Here is a 23,677-nt window from a genome sequence, read left to right as displayed (position 1 = left end):
CTCAGACATGGCACCCTGAATGGCACATCATAATAATGTGCAATGAGGGATTTCTGCTATGGCACAGTAGGTTCAGGATCCAGCATTGTCTCCATAGTGGCACAGATTAGATCCCCAGCCTGGTGCAGTGGGTTAAGGATCCTACGTTGCCACATCTGTGGCATAAGTCACAGCTGAGGCTCAGATTTGATCCCTGGCCCAGGAAATTCCGTGTTCTATAGGTGCAGCCCAAAACAAATAAATAATAGCTCAATAATAATTCATTGAGCTGATAAATGAAAAGCAGAGACCTATAATCATCTTCCTTGTTGTAGAAAATATTCTTTCATTATTCTGCCTAAGATTGAGTTAACTTTCTTGGTAGTTTCCATAATTGATAGTAGACATTAACCTTGTATGCAGATAAAAAAATTATGTCCTTTGTGTCTTGGCATTATTTATTTCACCACTTCTTGCTTTCTGTTGTTTTTTGCTGAAATGAAACAGAAATGTATGGCCCAGATCTAAGAAATCCATGAGACGAGGGGAACAGTTCAAATGGTTTCTGTATGTTTTAATTTAAATAAAAAAAAATTTTTTTTTGGTAAAGTAGCTAAGCTGAAGCAGCCAGCTGCAAAAGTTCCTAGAGGACAAAAGATATATAAAAAACAGATCAAGATTTGACTGACATAGTCTAGGAAATATTTTAATGCAGACGAGTCATTTCAAAGTTTTTCAGTGGATTTCTGAACCATCAAAAGAAAATGTTGCAATGACACAAGAAACAAAGCTGTATTTTTCAAAACAAACAAAACTGAATTTTGAAAGCAAGTCACTGGTGTTTGGTTTCATAAGGAGTTGAATTACATGGAGTGCTGCTCATTTTAGCAGCTGGATGCAAATGACTGCATGAGGACAATGATAACACGTGCGAATGCAGGAAAATCATCTCCTTATACCAGGAATAGCATTAATCTCACCTGAAATTGCTGAGTCTGGAGCACCAGGCTGAATGAATTAAGTGTCTTCAGATTATAGAAGCCTATTCACACTTTCTGGTAGACAGAGGTTTCATTTACTGTAGGAAAGGCCCAGGGATGCCCATCAAGCCATCTCTGACTCTGCTTCTCTTCAAGTTGGCATCCACCTCTCCCACTGAGAACAGCAACTTCTGCCCTGTGGGAAGTGTGGTCAGTCCGTGGGCTCGCCTCTCCACCCCCATGGATCTGAGCCTCTCAAAGTCACCCCAGTGAAGGGCTCTCAGTAGCCCATCTTAGACTTGGTTCACATCTAGCTCTGAATAACCTGCTGTGGCCAAGGAAGGATGGCCTGGCTCAGGTGAGGTAATGACCTCTGAAACAATCACTATGGCTGATAGTGGAAATGAGAGATCCTATCCAAACCATGTGGTTATTCTGGGGAGAAGGAATATGCCCAGGAGAAGGTTGGAAGGTATTCTCTTGGGCACTCTGAATAAAAGATATTCGATAAAATAGGGACAGTAAAGAGTCTGGAATTTTGATTCTTACTCAAAAAAAAAAAAAAAAAAAAACCCCAAAGTGTTTTTACATTCACCTTAAAGCATTATCTATTTCAAATGATTTTTCCATATATGTATAAAGTTAAGAAATGTTCGCATCATGGGTTTTTTTGTTGTTTTGTTTTGTTTTGTTTTGGCCATGCCTGCAGCATGTGGAAGTTCCTGGGCCAGAGATCAAACCTGCCAGGGATCAAACCTGTGCTACAGCAGTACCTAAGCCGCAGCAGGAACAAGACTGGGTCCTTAACCCACTGAGCCACCAGGGAACTCAAGCATCTTGTCTTTAAGGGCCTGGGTGAATAGAAAGGATTGTTGCCATTTATGAACACATCTCTCCCTTTCATACCTCCAAGATCTGCTGCATCTCGGCAACACTCCATTAAGCCTTTGATTAAGTTCAAGGTGATGAGACTGTAATTCACATTTGTCATCCTCTCATTCCACTCCCTCAATTCTATTCCTTTGATCATTATTTTATTCATTTGCTCCACAAATATTTAATGAGTGCCGATTATGTGCCAACTGTATAAATATAGAAAGATACAGAGAGAGAAATAAGCATGGTCCCTGCCCGCAAGTGCTACATGGGACAAGGAAACAGATGATGTGTGATACATCAGTGTGATAAACGCTGTGATCGGCCCATTCTGTTTTTCACTAGCCTCTAAGGTCACAGTGAACCCCCTGTTTCTTTGCACCTAAAAATACTTACTTATCCTACCTTACTGATGTCCACTTTTTTTCAAGCAGGAACTAGCTTCTACTTACAAATAAAGAGAAGGATTAAAGTGCAAATGCCCATGAGAACTATTTTTTTTTTTTTTTGTCTTTTTGCTATTTCTTGGGCTGCTCCTGCAGCATATGGAGGTTCCCAGGCTAGGGGTCCAATCGGAGCTGTAGCCACCGGCCTACGCCAGAGCCACAGCAACGCAGGATCCGAGCGGTGTCTGCAACCTACACCACAGCTCACGGCAACGCCGGATCCTTAACCCACTGAGCAAGGGCAGGGACCGAACCCGCAACCTCATGGTTCCTAGTCGGATTTGTTAACCACTGTGCCACGACGGGAACTCCGAGAACTATTTTAAACTCACACTGAGGTCAAATGAGTAATCCTTAGATCCTTTCTTATAAGTAGGATAACCGTCTAATTTATCATTGCCAAGGGTGAAAAGGGGTGCTGCCCAGAAGAGACACCGGGGTGACAGACATCAGCTAGGACTATTCTAAGCCAGGTGGGACAAGAGCTCACTATACATTTGACAGGAGAGAATATCAAAGGGACTTCATAAGAGCTGGGAGGAGGGGAGCATGACGAGAAAAATATGGAGGAGAGGGTCCAAGTATCAAATCCCCTACTTGACATTGTCGCCAGTGGCCGACAGGAGAATTGGGAGGCTATGCCTAGCAATGGGGAAGGCTGGTTTAACTTGGACCCATTTCCAGGCTCACCGGCTGGCCGTGAGTAGTTGAGTGACTGAGACGTAGATGGATGGCCAAGGCAGCGGGTAATCTGGAAGTAAAGAGGGCCTCCGTCACCGATATTTAGATCCCATTTTATGAAATCTGGTGCAGAGCAGTAGATGCGCAACAGGCTGTGAGCCACTCAGGATGGGCCCGGGCCTCAGGCTCTGGGGAGGCCCCATACTAGGGATGGAGGCAGAAAACAGCGGGAGAGCATGAGAGCTTCCACCGTGGGGAGCGGCAGGAAAGTGGGAGCAGGAGAGGAGGTGAGGAGCTCTGCCCACAAAGCTCATTTCCCAATTTTGCCCAAAGTGAGAAATCCACCGAAGGAAGAGGAGGGCTGCAGTGCAGGGCCGAAAGGCACGATGGGAATGACAAGAATTGACAGCGCCAAGAGCAGGTGAGAGAGGCTTATGCAGAAATTTCCTGCCTTTATGAAACTCCACAATATTCTGCTCCCCAAAAGTTAAAGAATCAGTGCTTTTTTCTGCCAAGAAAGTAAGAACTTGTAGTTTGTGTCTCCACAGCTTCTGATTAAGGCGAGGATGCTGGTCAGCAAGGAAGCACCTTGGAGGTGCCAAGAACTCTTCGTAGATGGTCCCTTTGTGGAGCAGTGATGGATTCGAGAAGGTAAATCATTGGAAGCAAGCGCTCCTTAATGCAGTCGAGCTGTGTACCATCACAGGCTTCATTTGCACACATGAACTATTCCTGACAGATCTCCCAGCTGACAGCAATATTCTGCTGAATCTAGATGTCTCTGTAGCTGGCACTTGGAATTCTCAGGAAAGTAATTGTTCAGGAAACCCTCCTGTCTTTTTTTGAGAAGAGACTGCTCCAGGGCCACTGGCACCTCTTCTTCCCCCCACTCTGCTGGCTGCCTGCTTGAGGTAAAACTTGGGGTTCCCTGTGAAATGAACAGGAACTAGGCAGCACTTTAAGGCGTTGCTAAATGGGTAACAGCGGCACTGAGCCCTTTCACTGCACAAATGCTACGTAGCATATTTCATGCACTTGCTTTTGTGAGTCCTTTGGCTCTTCTAGGCTTTTCTTTGCCTTAGCTCAGCCCACAAACCAAAGTATCTGTTAATATTTCCCCAGACCGCTATTCAAGAAAAGGAACCACTTGGTATTAATCATGATGGCAGAACTCCCTGTCAGTCTTTGGTCCAGAATTCTCCAGGCCACGCTGCCTGTGGCACACTGCTAGTCCAACTTCGTGAGCCCATGAAACTCCCTGAGGAGTTTCATGCTGAATCCAAATCAATCTCCCAAAGATTCTGAGCCAGGAGGTCTGGGGTAAGACCCAGAAATTTGCAGTGTAAACAAACCTGCCAGCTGATGCCACAATAGGTGTGCAGAGGAACAAATTTGAAAAACCCTGCAAGGAAGGGTTTTTTTTTCCCCTTACCAGCAAAGTTGTTGGCTCACAGGACAAACGTATTCATTCATTCATTCACTCTTGTGATCCAGCGCTAACTACATGTCTCCTAACTTGATTTTCCATTTCTAAAGACTTTAAATTCCATTGTCAAGTTTCACTTTTCTTAGGAGAGTTGCCAAGGGCGAGGCTCGTAAGAGACAAAGTGAAATTGGCTGCAAGAATGGTCACTCCAGCTGCAGGCCTGGAGGTGGGAGGGATGACATCCAGGTCGTTGGAAACCATCTGGAAGGGAAACAGATCTGAAGATGGCCCTCACCTAAGAGCTTGGCTATTTGTTTAAGCCTCCAGAGGGAGCGATCCCTGGCCCCACAATGGGCTGAAGCAGCTTCAAGTGTCATGAGGGAATGGAGATTTCAACATGTGTGATCAGGAAAATGACTAAGATCTTTGTTTGGAAATCTAGCGGGCCTCTTCTGTTTTTCTTTACTATTGTGCCGTGACCAACAATTGAGAGTCTGATTTTTGTTATAACTTGGAAATTGTGGTCCATATGAATTGAAGGCTTATAAATATTCCACGTGGGTGCAACCCACCCCCACCAACCCCACATTCTCAAGTCTCACAAAGTATTTCTGGGGGATTACAGTCCTTCAGTACAAACACAAGTTCCGTTTCAGGGCTGACCCCAAATCAGGAGGTGGATGTAGACTCCTTCGCAAAGGCCTAGGCCACCCCTTGGGTTGGGGAACGTGACTGAGTCTGTCATGAGCTCTGGGTCGGTAGGTTTCATTTTTTCAGTTTTCTCTGTTGGGGGAGCAGGAGGCAGATTTCACAAAGACTTGGGGTGAGTGAGGAGAGAGCTATCCCAGGGAGGAGCAGGACTGTACCCCCCACATCACTCTCTGACCTCTCTTATCCCTTTCAGGCTGTGAGAACAACACCACAGACTCAGGGGCTGATGAACAAGATGGCACCTGCCGTCTGCCAGACCCTGTGCTGGATACAGTAGTGAGCAGGCAGCAGTCAGAGCCCATCCTCACGGAGCCAAGGGGGAAGCCACGTGAGTCAGGATGATCCGAGAAGGCTTGTCTCAGGAGTTAACTGGATCAAAGGGTACGGAACAGGGAGGAGATTTTCATCTGCGGGACGAGGCTGTGCAAAGCTAGTGGTGGGCTGCAGCAGGACCGAGTCCAAGAATTGGGAGATTTTAGTTTTTAATCCTAAAATCCATGGAAAGCCATTGATGAGTTTAAGCAAAGTGACAGGATGCAGATTCGAGTTTAAGAAAATTACAGTGGAGAACAGATTGAAGAGGGGCAAGGGTGGAGTTGGATGACTGGATAGTCAGTTCTTCTAAAAGTCCAGGAGAAGGACATGGTGGCAATGACGGGTGGGGGGAAGGAAAAAATTGAGAGCGAGTAAAGAGGTAAAATTATAGGTGTTAACTCTGATTGGATGGGGGAAGTAAGAAAGAAAAAATTTTCAAGGATTTGAATTCAGGTCTGTTAGTCTCCAAAGACTGTACTTTTAATCACCACTCTTAAGTACTTGGTTATTCACGATTACGTTCAGCTGTATGTTACCAACAACTCCAAATATCACTAGTTTAAAGAAAATAAAAATTTATTTTAACTCTTTTTTTTTTTTTTTTTTTTTTTTTTTTTTTTTGCTTTTTAGGGCCGCACCTGCAGCATATGGAGGTTCCCAGGCTAGGGATCAAATCAGGGCTACAGCCACCAGCCATAGCACCTCAGGATCCAGGCCGCATCTGCGACCTATACCACAGCTCATGGCTATACTGGATCCTTAACCCACTAAGCAAGGCCACAGATCGAACCCACAACCTCATGGCTTCTAGTCAGATTTGTATCTGCTGCGCCAAGACGGGAACTCCCCTTAACTCACATTTTGAAAGCCTGAAGATAGCGAATCCATGACTAGTTTAAGGTTCCCCCATGTTAAGGGCCAGGCATCTTCTACTTTCTTGCTCTGACTTCCCTGGCACACAGAAACCTCCTAATCCAAACTGGCAGCTTGAGCTCAGCCATCACATCTTCATTCCAGCCAGCAGAAGAGGAGAAGAGGAGAAAGGACGTGCCTCCTCCCTTTGAGACTATTTCTTGGAAGTCACATACCAAACTTCTGATTACATCTTATTTACCAGAATTTAGTCAATAAATGTACAACCTGGATAGGAAGCTAAGGATTGTCACCTTTATTTTTGGCCATGAAGTAGCAGCTTTAAATCAAGGGTTCACTTACCAGGAAGGGAAGAATGGATGTCAGGGTACAGCTAGCAGTCTCAGCTATAACCACTAGTCCTAAGTCTGTGCAATGCCAAACAACATGAGTGTGTGGCAAGCTGGGAGTGGACATGAGTGGGAAGTAGTCTGTTTTATATTATTAAAAATTTAAGAAACAGGGACTTCCTGTCGTGGCTCAGCAGGTTACAAACCCGACTAGTATCCATGAGGACATGGGTTCGATCCTCATGGATGGATCCCGTTATGACCCAAAAATGACAAAAAAAAAAAAAAAATTAAGGAATGTAACAACAAAATGCATCTCTGATTGGATCTCTATTCCCAAAAAAGTTATAAGATATATTTTGGAATGATTAGGGAAAATTTGGCATGAACTAAGTATTAGGCGATATTAGGAAATCATTAATCTGGTTAGCGTATAATGTTAATGTGGTTATGTAAAAGAACGATTTCTTCTGGAAATAACTGATGAAATGTTTCGGGATGAAGGGTCCTTATGTCTGTAATAGTTCAGCAAACACACACACACATATATGTATACGCACAAATGCATATATAACATATATGTAATATATATAAATATATAATTTGGCAAAATGCTAACTAGCTGGTAGGTTGTTCATTTTGCTGTTCTTTTCACTCTTCTGTAGGTGTAAAAATTTTGATAATAAAAACGTTTAAGTGAAAGAATAGAGTTAAGAAGTGACACCAGGAATTCCCGTTGTGGCTCAGTGGGTTAAGAACCCGACTAGTATCCATGAGGATGTGGGTTCCATCTCTGGCCTCGATCAGTGGGTTAAGGATCCTGTGTTGCCTCGAGCTGCAGTGTAGGTTGCAGACATGGCTTGGATCCTGCATTGCTGTGCTTGTTGTGTAGGCCGGCAGCTGCAGCTCCAATTTGACCTGGGAACTTCCATTGGCTGCAAGTGCAGCCCTAAAAATAGAAAAAGAAGTGACACCAGACTGCATGGTGAGGTAGAGAGAAGAAACCAGGGCTGGAATGGTCCGAACCCAGCATTATGCTGAGAGAAGGGGTCTTAGGTTTGGGGTGCAGGACCCCTCCCTGGGCATGGTATTTCGTTCACCTCAGTGGCGCCTTCATTCTTTCATTAAAGAAATTCATTTTACGGTTGGTGTAAACCCACTCTGTCCCCAGTACATTCACACATGCTAATTTATGTAATTCTCACAATAATTTTGTGAGGCAGCTTTTGTCCTTAATACTCCCATTTTATAGGTGAGGAAAATAAAGCCCCAATTACAGTGATTGTTTTTAGATCTCGGAACTAGCACAAGGCAGAGTGAGAACATGACCCCAGTTCTGCAGGTTCCAAGTCTTATGTCATCCTAAGATCTTGCAGTGTATTTTTATGAGTAATACAAGCCAAGGCCCTCAGGACAGAGCCGTTAAGCCCGTGGAACTTGTTCTGGGTGGATTTGGGGGGAAAGCAGAGGGGGCCCCATTCTAGTTCCCCTTCTTATCCTTTGGGTATGATAGCTGCAAAAGTAGGCTATTGGACCTCCCTGGAGGGTTTCCTGGATTCGTCCTGACATCTCCTGCAACAGCGAGTTTGCTAACCGCAGTGTGGAGAGATGCTTGCTGATCCCTTTTAGCCAGCAGGCCAGCAGGCACCACGCAGGACTCTGGGGATTGCACCGGGGAGTGCTCTTGGTGATTTCCAAAGGCAGCAAGGAAATCCATCCACCCTCGGGAGCCAGGTTCTAACGAAGGAGAGATTTCTGAATCAAAGCATCTGGTAGACGCTCAACCACATCAAGAGAAAAACAGACTCGCAGGCAGACGTTGAGTTGCAGGGCTGGGAAACAACACTGATTAGCCCACCGCAGGGCAGGATGTCTTGCGCTCCTGGGCTGAAGCGAAGCGGAAGAGTGAGGTGGAAAGGTGAACCAAAGCAGGCAGGGAGGCACGAAGTGTCAGGATCTATGAACATCTGGGGACGCTTAATCGGGAGGAAATGTAGACCTCCCACCCAGTAGCACTTTTATGAGCTCTGATTATACACCAGGGTACAGAAAAAAAATAACAGAAACTAGTGCACTGGTAAATAATAATCCCCTTGACACAGTTAACCTGCCACGTTCTTGAATCTTTCTCCTTAGCCATGTTTAAAAGGCAAATGATGCCAAATGCATCAGTGGGACAGGAAGGGACCAAGCGCGTGTTTAACACTGGCATGTCCGGGGAGGCCCATGACGGGAGGAGCCCCCTGAGCCACCGAGGGGAGCGATGACCCCAAAATTCCTCAGGGAAATTGGCAAATATGTCACTTGGGTCTTTAAGTCTCAGAAATTGTGCAGAAGCTAGGAGGCAGGGTGGGACTGGAGGGTGACAGAGGAGGGCTTCACTCACTTGTTTACTTATTCACTCATTCATTCACTTGCTCATTCATTCATTCATTTGGTATAATGTTTAAGTATATGCTGTGGAGTCACCACATCCAGATTCAAATCCCAACCCCATCATTTGAGAGTTCTATGGACTTGGGTGAGTTGCTTGATCTCTTTAGGCTTTGGTGTCCTCATCTTATACAAAGAGGTCCTGTTATGAGGAATAAAAGGCATAATAGTAGTTCCCGTCGTGGCGCAGTGGTTAACGAATCTGACTAGGAACCATGAGGTTGCGGGTTCAGTCCCTGCCTTTGCTCAGTAGGTTAACGACCGGCGTTGCCGTGAGCTGTGGTGTAGGTCGCAGACGTGGCTCGGATCCTGTGTTGCTGTGGCTCTGGCGTAGGCCGGTGGCTACAGCTCCGATTCGACCCCTAGCCTGGGAACCTCCATATGCCGCGGGAGCGGCCCAAGAAATAGCAAAAAGACAAAAAAAAAAAAAAAAAAGGCATAATAATACAGTGAGGCCCCCACTGGGTAGGTACATAGCAGCTGATCCATTGACATATGCCATTGTTGTTACTGAGTCTTTTAATAAATGCATAATGAGTTGCAGGTGGAACAAAGATGGTGACTTTAGGGACACAGTTTTACCTTCTACTTGTGGAATGAGACATGGGCCAAACTTTTCTTCCAGGCCTGGGTGTGCCTTCCCTTCTTTTTCCATTGTTCCCACTTTCCCATATATAGAAGAAACCTAATGGGTGAAACGAGGGAGAAAGGGGGCTCTGTGGTCAGAGAGGTGATGAGAACATTCTAGAATCCCCTCTGTGCCCAGTGCTTGGCACACAGTAGGACTTGATAGTTGGATAACATGTCTCCTAGGAGGCAAATTCTCAGAAGAATGGAAATTTTAACCCACTATTCCTATTGTTTTTAATTAAAAAAGAGTCACTCATTTGGACTTAAGGGGTCAAAAACTGAACCAATGGATCAGTCTGGTCCAGGGATGAGTTTTATTTGACCTGTACAATATTTCATTTATTTATTTTTCCTTTTTGGCCACCCCACGGCATATGGAGTTCCAGGGCCAGGGGTCAGATCTGAGCTGCAGTTGCGACCTATGCCAGAGCTGCAGCAATGCCAGATCCTTTAACCCACTGTGCCAGGATGGAACCTGCATCAAATCCTCCAGAGATGCTGCCGTCCTGTGGTGCCACAGCGGGAGTTCCAACCTGCACGAAATTTTAAAAACTAGAACATTTCTCAGGAAAGCCTGGTTTTCTGGCTTCTTCTGGAAAATGAGATGATCTTCAAACCCGAGCCTGCATTCCCATGTAGAGAGGGAGTCTGTGGAGGCGCCACCAGTCCAAGGGACTTTCCCACCCTGTCCCCTCTGGTGCCACCACACCTGTTGTATTACGGCCACCCTCAGCTAGGACACTCCCTTTTCATACACCTTCCAAGTGAACCACTCATCCTGGCCCCCCGTGAAGTGATGACAGTGAGGAGAGCAGAGCGCAGAGGGCCCCTGGCACAGCCCTCTCTCAAACCCATGCTCCCCACCCTCCCTTCGGTGCCTCTGTCTGGGCTCCCACCCCTATGATTGAGCTTCCTCTTTCTATGCAGGGTTGGCCCCATGTCCACACTGCCTACACCAGCCTTCCTTTACGATGACTCCCTTTCCAGGGAATCAAACAATTGAATGACAATCGCTGTGGCATCTGATACCTACCAGGGTGGCTTCCCTCTGGTTAGCCAATCCCCAGGTGGAAGAGAGCTGCACGTTCCTTGCATCCTGACTGAGGGTGAGCCTGGAGTGTAGCCTTTGCTGGTTCTGAAGTCAGGATGCTCCAAAGGGAAGGCTTAGGGGGACTTGAACAACCCAGAGTATGGTGGCTTTCAAGCCACTTTGTTCATTTATGACACGTTTATTTTTTTCCCAAGTGAACTCTTACATGGCACCTGATAAAACCAAAGCTTCACCTGGCAGCTCATCCTGGGATTCCTGGGGGAGCAGAGAGACCAGATTGAAGGACACCGGTCCAGCCACACTGGCTCTTTTACAAATGAGGTGGCAGAGGCCTGGATGGGACAGTGGCCTGTTCATGCTCATGGATGGAGGAGCTGGCAGAGCGGATTCAGAGAGACCTCATTCTGGGTCTAAGAGCCCCCTTTGCCCTCCAGCATGTCCTCAGGGAAGTTCCCAGGGCAGCAACAGTAAGAGCTGAACCCCTGGGTGTCACTTCACTGAGTTTCCAATTACTAGATTTGTCCAGTCTGAGCACGGCTGTTTCCTCAGGGTCTGTGGGACGATAGAGCACAGCATTAGTGATGGGTGTCACATCTGAGATCAGGTTTAAAAGACATAGCAGCTGGCATTTCTCTCTCTCTCTCTCATCATTCTGGGAGGAAGTCCTATCGGGAGCAGCCCTATGAAGGGGCTCATGTTGGGACACTGAAGTCCACTGCTAACAGCCACTAAAAGCATATCCTGATTCCCTGTGCAGGGATCCCTGGGCTCCCACCCCTATGAGAAACCCCATGAGAAAATCCGAGGCAGAACCATCCAGCTAAACTGCTTCCTGATTCCTGACCCCCAGAAGCCATGGGATAGAAAAAGCTTGTTGTTTGAAGCTGCTGAGTTGTGAAGTGATTTGCTGCACAGCACCAGACAGATTTTACGCAGCAACTGTGCAGGGACGTGGGATGATGGGCATCCTTAGAAAAACTGCAAAATCCAGCAAAAAAAAAAAAAAAAAAAAAAAAAATCTGGCTTCCTATAGCTAAACATTATTCTGAGGCCATGAATCAAAATCCAGAATTAAATAGTGTTATTTCATTAGATTTAACCAAAATATATATTTTTATGGGATGTTGAGGGAGGTTTTAAAAAAGAACTACACATGAACCTTAAAATGGAGTATTTTTTAAACTGAGGTATATTCCTCATAACAGGAAATTCGTCCTGTCAAAGTATACAGCCTTTATTGTGGCTTTTATTGTGCTCATTACCCCGTGCAACCATCCCCTTTATTTAAGCCTGGAACAACTTCATCACCTCAAATGTGCCTCTTACTCGTTCCCCCACCCCAGCCTCTGACAACCATTAATTTCTATCTCTATGGCTTTGCCTATTCCGCACATTTCATAGAAACAGAATCATCAATATGTGTCCTTTTCTATTTAGCTTCTTTGACTCAGCATAATGTTTTCAAGGTCCAGCTATATTCTAGCATATATCAGTTCTTCATTCCTGTTGATTGCTGAGTAATATTTCATTGTATGGATATACCACATTTATTTATCCATTTATCAGCTGATGGGCATTTAGCCTGTTTCCACTTTCTGGCTGCTATGAATAAAGCTGCCATGAAAGTTTGTGTACACATTTCTGCATGAACTTATATTTTTAGTTCTTTGGGGTTTATACCTAAGAATGGAATTGCTGGGTCATATGGTAACTTTATGTTTAACTTTTTGAAGAACTGCCAAACTGTTTTCCACAGAGGTGGCATCATTTTACCTTCAAGTGGGTATTTTTAACCTAGTGAACATTCTAACAACTATACAAAAAGGGAGCACCAAAATATGCATTAACTAGAGAAATTTACCTCTTTTTTTTCTTTTCTTTCTTTTTTTTTTTTTCAGGGCCACACTTGTGGCATATGGACGTCCCCAGGTTATGGGTCAAATTGAAGCTATAGCCATTGGCCTACACCACAGCCACAGCAACGCAGGATCTGAGCCACGTCTGTGACTTACACCACAGCTCATGGCAATGCCAGATCCTTAACCTACAGAGCAAGATCAGGGATCAAACCACATCCTCATGGATTCTAGTCAGGTTCATTAACTGCTGAGCCTCGAAGGGAACTCCCTTCATTATTTTTGAGTCTCTGCTTTTGACTTTCTATCACTCGGCATGTTGTTTGGCATTGCACAGACTTAGGACTAATGGTTATAGTTGAGACTGGGAAGTAATTTTTTAAATGTAGATGGACTATGCTCCCTGAAAGTTTTTAAATTTCATACTTTTTACCCATTATTGCTCCTATTGTTACTTTGCAGCTGTGAAACTTAGTCTACAGCTAGGGAAACTTCAGCCCAGCCCCTGGCATAATTTTCAAAACTTCCTCCCCCAAAAGAGCTGAATTCACAAGATAATCCTGCCCTGTTGAAGGTGCCAGAGTCAGGTGGCTGAGGAATATTAGCTTTCATTCCAGGAACTAGGGAATATTGGCACTTGCTTATGCTTTATGCAGTTTCCTGAGTCAGAAGCTGAATGACAAAAAATACACATTTACCAGTACCCCCGTAAGCCCACAAACTGTTTCCACCGCTGCTCCCCAGCACATTTCAGCCACCATCCTTCCTCACTGGCTGGAAAGGGCACAGGATGCACAAGGATTTGTCAAAGCAATGCTAGGGATGCTTCAGAACACGTCAATAAAGCAGAGGTAACCCGAAGACTGAACACAAAGAATTTCCGACCTAGCCCCAGATTTGGAATATCTGCATGAGGAATACCCACCTCAAGCAAAAAGGAAAACCGACTGCAGAATTTTGAAGCCTGTCTTGGTTACTGAGAGCTCATTTCAACAGCTGGCTAAACAATATCACCAACTTAGTTGACTAATCAGTTCAATTTCTTCTATTAATACCCTTTTACCTGACTGTACATTTACATTTGGAACCGGTCCAGCTGTTGCTGCTACCAGATGGTTTATAGATGCATGCTGAGACACATCTGAAAAGAAACATCTGGAAACCTTCAAATCACATTCTTCTTGCTAAAATATCCCTGGGGGAACAGAGGCCTCAAAGAGAGAAAAAAAAAATTCAAACTTTTAGTGTATATTGTGAAGGATGTGAGATATTAAAGTTTTTCTGTCTTAATTAAAAGTTCCAGAGAACAAAACAAAAATTGACCTAAAATTCTCATTGCAAAAGCATTAACACTGTGCATAAAAGGGTATCGCCTTTCAAATTGCATTACGAAGACGTCATTTATGAGAGCGTCATCTTTAATACAAGTTTCTGAAAATGCCCCACCGCTCATAAGGTCTGGGCTCAAAACCATTTGTCCAACAGTGGTGACAGATTTGCACTGACCCTCTACATGCATGTGTGCTCCAAGTGGCCTGGAGCAAACCCCTTCCCTGGATTGTTCCAAGGTTTAATGAGATAATGAACGTGAACGTGCTTTGTAGAATAGCGAACACTTTATAAAGTGTAAAGGTCTACATTAACACAAGATTAGTCGCTGTTGAAGACAAACTGTTTGACGAGAACTCATAGCACAGCAAATAATCATGGGTAGAGCAAAGAGAAATGATTAGCTCAGGCAGATACAAAACCACAACTCAGTCTTTATTTTCAGACCAGCGATCAAACCACCACAATTAAAGAGTCGGCTTGCATTACAGATCTGGGCTGGGATGGGGAGGCCGTTCTCATTTTTTTTTCCAACTTTGAAAGTACTCTATATCGAATATTATCCTAATCTGGGGCTTCCTTCCCTTACTTGTGATTTCAGACTTTCTGGGGCCACAGGGTTATTATCAAGCATCCAGGAAATCCTCTGCTGAGCCAGCCCTGAAGGTAGTCCGGACAATGCGTACCTACTAGGCCCTGGTAAATATTTATTAAATGAATGAATGAATGAGCCACCTCATATATTTCAAATTATGTAAATACCATTGAATTTATATTAACTATTGCTGTATAATAAACTACTCCTAAACGTAATGGCTTAAAACAACAACGATCTGGGATTCCCGTCGTGGCTCAGGGGTTGACAAACCCGACTAGTATCCATGAGGACACAGGTTCGATCTCTGGCCTTGCTCAGCGGTTAAGGATCTGGCATTGCCGTGAGCTATGGTGTAGGTCGCAGACACAGCTCTGATTCCACCCCAAGCCTGAGAACTTCCATATGCTGCGGGTGTGATGCAAAAAAAAAAAAAAAAAGACCAAAAAAATCCCGACAATCTGTCTTTTTTCATGATTCTATTGGTTAGTTGCTTGGGTGGTTCTGCTAGTTCTGCCTAGGGTCACTCATGTGGCTGCGTTCAGCTGGCCATCAGCTGGGCAGCTGGGCCTCTCTCTCCCCTCATGAAGCTAGACCAGCTTCTGTACCTGCTGGCAGCAGGCTTCCAAGAAGGCAAACCCCCGTGGGCAAGCACTCCCCAAGCTGCTGCTGTGTCAAGCTAATGATTAGCCGAGTAGTTCCTCCATCCAGAGTCACTGTGGCAAGAGACTAAACCAGGAGGTTGATTCTTTTTGGACCCATCTACAACATGATGACTCGTTAATTGCAAATTCATTTAAAAGAGTTACTGAATTCATAACAGCTTTTGATCATAATGTTTTCTCCATCATCAGAATGTTTTTAAAGTTCACATAGTCTTCTGAGGCGCCACTAAATGGTTTGGCATTTTAAAGGGACCATCGTAGTCAAAAGAGATGGGAAGAATTTAAATATTGTTCTTAGTGATATGTTTGGGATGAGATTTAATATATTTGGAAAATCTTGCTTTACTTTAATATTTATTATATTTTCTACCATACGAGGACCATGAGTGTTAAGTGAAGAATGTTTGAAAATTAATTCACTTCTGCACATTTGCTAAAGAAATAAGATGGGGTGTCTGTTCTTTCTCATCCAGGGCAGACCTTGTCACACCAAACACCTCAGGCCCACTCCTGGCTCCTATGACTTTAATCCAGCAGAAATCAGGATAAAGTACCAAAGGCCAACATTTGCCAAAAAGAAAAAAAAGAAAAAAGAAAAAGAAATCATTGTAAAAAGCTGGCAACTGACAAATGTAAAGTTCTACTTTTTTTTGAAGTTGATTTACAATGTTGTGCTGATTTCTGCTTCACGGCAAAATGATTTTTTTATGTTCTTTTCCATTATGGTTTGTCAGAGCGCATTTAATATAGTTCTCTGTGCTCTACAGTAGGACCTTATTGTTTATCCCCTTCATGTGTAAATAGCTTCCATCTGCCAACCCCAACCTCCCACTCCATCCCTCTCCCAAACCCCTCCCCCTTGGCAACCACACGTCCCTTCTCCTTGTCCATGAATCTGTTTCTGTTTGTAAATAGGTTCATTTTTGTCATATTTTAAATTCCACAAATAAGTGATATCATATGGTGTTTGTCTTTCTCTTTCTGACTTCTTCACTTAGTATGAGAATCTCTAGTTCCTCCCATGTTGCTACAAACAGCATTATTGTGTTCTTTTTTATGGCTGAGTAGTATTCCATTGTATATATTTACCACATCTGATTGGCTCTGAGTCTGGGTGGACCATTGGAGGAGTGGGATTGCTGGATCATCTGGCAACTCTATTTTTAGTTTTTTGTGGAACCTCCATACTGTTTTCTATTGTGGCTGTACCAACTTATGTTCCCACAAACAGTGTAGGAGGCTTCCCTTTTCTCCACATCCTCTCCAGCAGTTATTATTTGTAGACTTTTTAATGATGGCCATTCTGACCCACGTGATGTATTACCTCATTACGGCTTTGATTTGCATTTCTCTAATAATTAACAATGTTGAGCATTCTTCCATGTGCTCATTGGCCATTTGTATTTCTGTGGAGAAATGTCTATTTAGGTCTTCTGCCTATTTTTCAGTTGGATTCTCTATTTTTTTGTTGTTGAGTTGCATGAGTTGTTTGCATATTTTGAAAATTAAGCCATTATAGGTCTCTTCATTTGCAAATGTTTTCTCCCATTCTGTAGATTGACTTTCCATTTTGTTTACGGTTTCCTTCACTGTGCAAAACTTACAAGTTTGATCAAGTCCTGTTTGTTTATTTTTGTTTTTATTTCTATTGACTTGGGAGACTGACCTAAGAAAACATTGGTACGATTTATGTCAGGAAGCTAAAGCCTCTACTTTTAAATATATTCTGTGGTCCTGGCCAATGACTGTACAGTGAGAAAGGCATCAGAGAATAACAGGAAAGCAGGCAGGAGGAATGGCAGGTGATCAATGTGCAGATTGACAGACGATCTAGTGGTCATTCTGCTCACAGGGGTGAGGGAGGGATTTCCTTAAGTTTATGGAAACTGCAGGCAGAGTCTGGTGCAGGGTTTCTTGGGTTTGGCGTTCTACCATGCCCTTCCCTCCGCCCCAAATTCTTACCTTCACTTGTCCATCAGAAGGATTCCCACACCAAACCCAACATCTTTCCAGACCCAACTAAAACTCCTCCTCCTCCTCAGGGAAGCCTTCCCAGCTCCTCCTTCAGACAGAAGAACTCTTCCTCCAGGATTCTCAAAGCACTTGCCCATTTTCATCACCCAGGCAGTCCCGGAGCAGAGCATCGCACAGCAGATGGACATAAAAGGAGGGAAGGAAGGAAGGAAGGGGAGTTCCCTCGTGACCTAGTGACTAGGACTTGGCGCTTTCACCGCTGCAGCCCAGGTTCAATCCCTGGCCTAGGAACTAAGATCTTGTATCAAGCCACTGCTGCTGCTGCAGCAGGAACGCAAGGAGAAAGGAGAGAAGACTTGCGAATATGAAGAGATGGCGTCTGATTGAAATTTCAAGAGAGATTGGATTTTTAAATCGGGGAAGGAGCTCAGATTTAGCCTGTTTGGGGGGTCTACTGCTAGACCCTCCTTTGGCTCCCTCCCCGCTCCTTCCCTTCCAGGAGTGGGGATGTGAAGCCCTGCTGTTAAAAGCTGGAGAGACAGATTTTTCTGGACTCCTCCCTCCCTTACTCCTGTGTGAGCTTGTAAGTTACCGGACCTCTCTCGCCCCTTCATTCCTTTATCTCTGGAGCCAGAGCAGCAATATCCACACTCTGGGTGGCTGATAATGTCTCTAAAACATGCAGCCCAATTCCTGGCCAGGAGTAAATGCTGGCCCTGTGTTGTTATCATCAGCTGCCCTCAAGGATTCCCAGTGCCTATCATGTTAGCAAGTTCATCAGCAGCCTGACCTCACAGCTCTCCCTTAACACATTTGTAATCGTTGGTGGCCACTTCTGCCTGCCCAGGCTTCTCCCCCTGGAGGTCAGGGTCCAGAGTCAGTGATTTTTTGCTAGCCTGGTGTGTGTTTCTGGGACTCCGAGGCTCTGGAGACCCCCGTGATGGCACCCAGCCCGGGAGCTGGTGTCGCAGGAATTTTCTGCAGTGTCCCCTGAGAGTTCTGTGTGTGTGTGTGTGTGTTGGCAGCAGCTGCTGAGGCCAGAGAAGCTGGGCTGCGAGGCGCGGCCCCTCTTGGGAGGAAAGAACTGGCCACCCACCTGGAGGGAGCGAGGGGAAGCGGGGCAGCCGCCCACCCCCACTCTGCTTCGCAGGTGGACCAGAGCCGACTTGGTGGGTGTCTCCTCACTCAAGGGGCTCCTCAGGGGGGGGAGATGCGAGCTAGAACTCACCTGTACACGTACCTGCTTCATTTCTGAGCCTCTGTGACCCTCTGGAGCAGGGCCTTCTACGACTGGAGAAAGGTCCCTTCTACTTCCATTTCTTGAAGCTTCTGTTACATTTTTAAGAAATGGATAAATGCCAAAATGGGGTCATGAAAAGGACAATGTATACGTTATTCATTGATTTTTTTTTTTTAAACAAAAAAGCACTAACTGGATGACTACATTTGGAGATAACATGGGGGTCACATTTCGGGCTTCCTGTGCAGGGGAGACTCGGGCCCTCCCAGCCCTGCCACCTCCCACCTTGCTGTCCTGTGTGGTCCTCGCCAGGTCACCAGGTCGGTGTGGGAAGTAGGGAGGGGAAGGGGGGACACTTGCAACCTGTGTTCGAGCGGGGAGGGGGTGGACCCTGAAGGGAAGCGGGCTGGTACTGGGCCTTGTGGGGACATAGCTTCCTCCCTGTAAGGATGTGAGGGCGACCAGAGGACCCCAGTCATTCCTGCAGTGGTCCACCCAGGCTCAGAGCCAATCAGGCCCGTCTCTGGCTATTCCTTCCAACCTGGGATCACAGCCACATCCCCTTATTGCAGGAGCAGATCCCCACACTCAGCCCTGGGCCCCAGGAGCACTGCCTACCGTGCCTGGACTTGTCGATGCTCCCCAGGACCCTGGGAATGAGAGGAGGATTGGGGAAGGGAGGGCGCTGGGGCAAGGGGGTGGACGGACAACCGCACACATGATCACGGAGGCATCAAGGCTCCCCCGTGTCTGAAAAGAAGACTTCGGGCCCCTGAACTGTGTGGAAAAGATGGGTTGAGGGAACTGGATGGGCCCAGCCCGGTTTGACCAGGCCCGGAGCTGACCTCTCATTGTGGCCTCTCAGTGCCTGAGGCTGTCCTTGGTCTAGAGAATGCAGCAGGAGAGCCCTTGAACTTGTCCTTGGACCTGCTGACCATGTTGAGGGCTAGTTTGGTTTGGCTCCAAGCCACTGGGTCTGGCCATGGGGATAGAAGTCCCTGGTCAGCTTTCTGGATTCGCAGGCACATAGTGAGGACATGGCTAAGGAGAGACCCTTGCCCCGTGTCCCCACAGCTCCCCCTGGGTCAGGCCAGGCTCGTGGGACAGGCGCACATAATCTCTGAATCTGCACAAAATTTGGAAGCTGCACAAAACCTGGGCACCGCTGCTGTTCCATGTTTGGCCCTAAGGAACCTGCCCAGAGTGTCAAGAGGAATAAGTTTTAGGGCGGGGCACGGGCGCCTGGGGTTCTCAAAATGCAGCACTTGTCCCTTAGGTCTGGATGAAATTGCGAAGGGCTGAACACCAAAGTGTGTCTTTTCTGGTCGCAGCTGCCTATGCTGATATTCTCTTCTTGTTCCTCCACGACCCTTCTGCCTTCTCCTCTCTGCTCCCCACCTCAGGCGGAACTTCATACCAGCATCAAAGGCCCCCCTGCCCTCTAGCTTCCCACCGGGCTCGGCCAAGGAACCACCAAGAGATCCAAGAAGGAGAGATTCGAGGAGGTGGCAGTGGAGGCCCGAGGAGGGCGAGGTAAGGGCGTTTACTCCCCCTCCGGCAGCCCCTGGCCCTGGCTCTCTCCTCCAGCTCCAGCTCTCGGGCTGGATTCCAGTAACTGCCCTTGCACTTGACCCTTAGCCCAAGAATGCTGATGGTTCTGTCTCCCCTTTTGCCAGCACTGCTGCAACCCTCATCTCTCCTTGGCTGGTTTTCCCTAATCTTGCTCCAACAGTCTTTCATACCAGTGGGCTCAGGAGAAGACGGTCTTAATGCCAGGCTGAGGCCTTGAGACTGTTGGGCAGCGCTGCTTTAGATCGAACAGCTGCACACAGACAGCCTGGGAGGGAGGGGCGGGCAGGCGGGATGCGGTGGAGGTGGCTCCCGTGAGAGACACCGAGGGTTGGGGTGCAGGCAGAGGCATGGAGGGCAGCTCCCTGTTCCTTCTGCTACAGGCTGGTGAGCTGTGTGAGGGTGGAGAGGCCAGGTGAGCAGGAGAGCAAATGTGTCTGCTAGAGAAGGTCCTCTTTTAATCAGCTCTTGTACAAAAAGTGAATGGAGGCATTGCTTCTGAGGAAATGGGTACAGGATGCCACCGATTCGAGGGGTCACCCAGGACCTGCGTCTGACCCTGAAACTTAAAACTTGGCTGTGCTGGGGGCACAGGGACACCCAGATAGGAGGGGGCAGGCTCTGGCTCTCCACAGCTCTGCCTCTTACTGGGTCTGAGGAGAGGAGACCGCCCCCTCAGCACTTCCCAGACCTGGACCTGGAACAAGCGTGATTCAAGAAAGTCAGCCAGCAGAGAATTCTGCCTGCTCCCGACTGATCACTTTAGGCTCTTTGGGGCTGACCTTTCTTGGGGTGACTGACTAGGTCAGTGTAAATATTTCTGTCTTCGCCCTTCCTTCACTGTGAGGAAGGGCTGGCAGAAATCCTCTTACAGAATTTCTTCTAAAGAATCCAGAGGAGCCCTCTACCAGTCTTTTTCCAGCCTGGCTGAAGGACAGCGTGCAAAACTGGAGCTTTCATGTGGGCTTAGTGCCATCTAGTGGCTAAGGAGCCACCTTTCATCGCGTGGGTCCGTTGGCCCTCTAGCGGGACGGATATACTCTGACTTAGGTGTGCAGGAAAATCGCCTGGATGCTTGTTAAAAATGAGGACTCCTGGATGCTAGACCCTGAAGCTCTAACTCAGTTTGTCTGGCAGGAATTCAGGAATATGTTTTTCTAACTGGCATCTCACATGTTTGGACCACACTTGGAAAACAGCTCTTTTGAAGACTGTATCTTCTAGGTGTCCGGCTTTGTGTGGATAATCATGTCCACGGACACGCTTCTAAAAACTGTGCTGACCGCGCCCAAATCTGTATCTTCAGCAAAATCTCCTGAGTGTCAGGCTTGTATTTTTTCACCGGTGGCTTCATAAATATCCTAGAAATAGACACCCAGATTCAGCGTCGTTGTCTCTGAATCTCTGTACCTCATCCCCAACCCCTGCTTTTTGGGGGGCCACGCCCATGGCATGGGGAAGTTACTGCACCAGGGATCAAACCCAGAGATCAAACAAAAAAGTGATTATATATTGCGTATATAATCCCATGTATAGTATAGATTATGTATATAATTCTATGTATATTATATATTATGTATATGATATATAGCAATGTTATATGTAGTATTATAATATATAATATAGATCTTCTTCCTCTTCTCACTCATCCCACATTCCCTTTGCCTTTATAACAGGGTGACACAAACTCATTCCTGAAGGGTCTGGGCCCCTAGTAAGTCTTGCCTGGATTGGGTGGCTGTCACTTTCCGTTGATCTTGGTCATGGGCATGGTACTATTTAAAAACTCCCTGAGGAATCCCGCATAGACCTGACCTCCTCCTCTTGACCACCATCAAGGAGCAGCAGCCCAATTTCTCCTGGACAGTCAGGCTTGGGTCATTGAAACTCCCTTCCCCACCTGCTGATTCAGAGTCATGAGGCACTCAAAGTGACTGAGCAGTGGCCTTAACTCCCAGGCCAATGGACTCCTTGCTGTGACTTAAAGGGAAGCATTCCTCCCTTTGGAACAAAGACCTATAGGCCAGCAGAGCATAAGGTCATGGGAACAGGAAGCAAACATTTTGCTAAAGGGTCACCGGGGGTAACTGTGAGTGGTGCCACTCCCGTTCCCAGGGAGTGATTCCTGGACCAGTGATGCTGGGCTATGGGAGGAAAAGCACCACAGGCTGAGTGCTGATTCAGAGTGTCGACAGCTTTCTGGAAAACCCCAGGCCTGCAAAGTACCACCACCTAGCTGATGCTGTAAGTGAGTCTTCAAAAGGCATTCCGCCCCTGAACCAAGCCATCTGCTTCTGGGTGCTGGCGACCGTGGCAGGACCAGTGACTCCCACGGGCACGTGCCCATCGCTCACTTCCTCCTGACTGACGGCCTTTGAGCTCGGACATCAGTTTCTTCCTCCCTTTGGACTCAAACGGAAACACCAGCTCTTCCTGGGTCTTGAGCCTGCCGGCCTTCAGACTGGACCTGCTCCATCGGCTCCCCTGGGTCTCCAGCCTGCCAACAGTAGATGAGGACCTTCTCAGCCTCCACAATCCCATGAACCAATCCCTTATAATAAATAAACCAGTACGTGTGTGAAGACAGCTACAAATCAACATAGATGTAGGTACATGCATAGGTATCGCCTATTGCTTCTGTTCCGCTGGAGAACTAATACAGATTTTGGTACTGGGAGTAATGTTTGACCAAATAGCTGAGCATCCTTGACCTACCAGAGCTGATATATAAAATTAATCATATCACAACATCTTTTTCTTCTTTAAACTCTCTTAGGCACCACCATATTCCCAAACCAAACCAGAAAACTTGGAAATACCTTTTAGTCTGTCTTCTTCCTCATTCCTCAGACTGTGTTGGTTGAAATCATGGCTCCACCACTTAATAGCTGTGTAACCTTGGGGAAGTTACCTAACCCCTCTGGGCTTCAGTCTCCTAATAGGTAAAGACACTTAATAATACCTACTTCATAAGGTTGAGATTTAAATGAATTCATGTTTGCAAAATACTTAGAAATGCCTAATACCAAGTAAAGGGCTAAATGTTTATTAAATTAAAATAAATTAAAAAAATAAATCCACATAAAGACTATAGAACACCAAAGAGAAAAATTCTTCAAAGCAGAGAAAAGAGAAATTAGCTATAAAAATTGACAGTTAAACAAATAAGCACTCAAAGACAATAACAAACAACAGACTAGAGTGGAATAATAATTTTAGTTTATTGAAAGAAGAAATAACTAGAATTATGTAACAATAAAAACATTTTTCAAATATACAGATAAAAGAAATTAATTTTTAGGCAAACAAAAACTGAAGGGGAATTCCCTGGTGGCCTTGTAGTTAAGGACTCAGTGATGTCACTGCTGTGGCTCCAGTTACTGCTGTGGCTTGGGTTCGATCCCTGCCTCAGGAACTTTCACATGCTGTGGGCACAGCCAAAAAACAAAAACAAAAAACAAAAAAAAAACCTGAAGGAGTTGACCACTAAAGACCATCCCTAAAAAGAATTCCAGAGAATTCTTTAGAAAGAAGAAAAATTACTCCAGAAGAAATATCTGATGTATGAGAAACAATAATGAGAAAATAAGACTGTGAAAATGTGAGTAAATCTAAGTAATATTGCCTATATAGTACAGTAATAATGCCTTATAAAGTTTAAAAAGAACAGTAACGGCATGACAATAGCAGAGAAAGTACATGAAATTTAAGGACCTGAG

General features: G+C 45.8%; 1 long non-coding RNA gene across 5 annotated transcripts in view; it reads left to right on the top strand.

Moving 5' to 3' along the window:
- Nucleotides 1–23,237, top strand: part of LOC102166460 — a 41,935-nt gene extending 18,698 nt beyond the window's left edge. For 3 of the 5 annotated variants that reach the window (XR_002343493.1, XR_001308436.2, XR_002343491.1), the window contains exons 2-7: nt 3,296–3,383; nt 3,511–3,613; nt 5,293–5,480; nt 14,517–14,614; nt 15,649–15,807; nt 18,576–21,485. This is a non-coding gene — a long non-coding RNA (uncharacterized LOC102166460). Of the gene's footprint in view, nt 1–3,295; nt 3,384–3,510; nt 3,614–5,292; nt 5,481–14,516; nt 14,615–15,648; nt 15,808–18,575; nt 21,486–21,634 lie in introns of those variants that run through there. The other 2 variants (XR_002343492.1, XR_002343494.1) reach the window with 2 other exon arrangements.

The sequence above is a fragment of the Sus scrofa genome, chromosome 4 (assembly GCF_000003025.6).
Source record: "Sus scrofa isolate TJ Tabasco breed Duroc chromosome 4, Sscrofa11.1, whole genome shotgun sequence".
Taxonomy (NCBI): domain Eukaryota; kingdom Metazoa; phylum Chordata; class Mammalia; order Artiodactyla; family Suidae; genus Sus; species Sus scrofa.
Note: the sequence above shows the minus strand (reverse complement) of the source record. Positions and strands in the feature narration are given on the sequence as shown.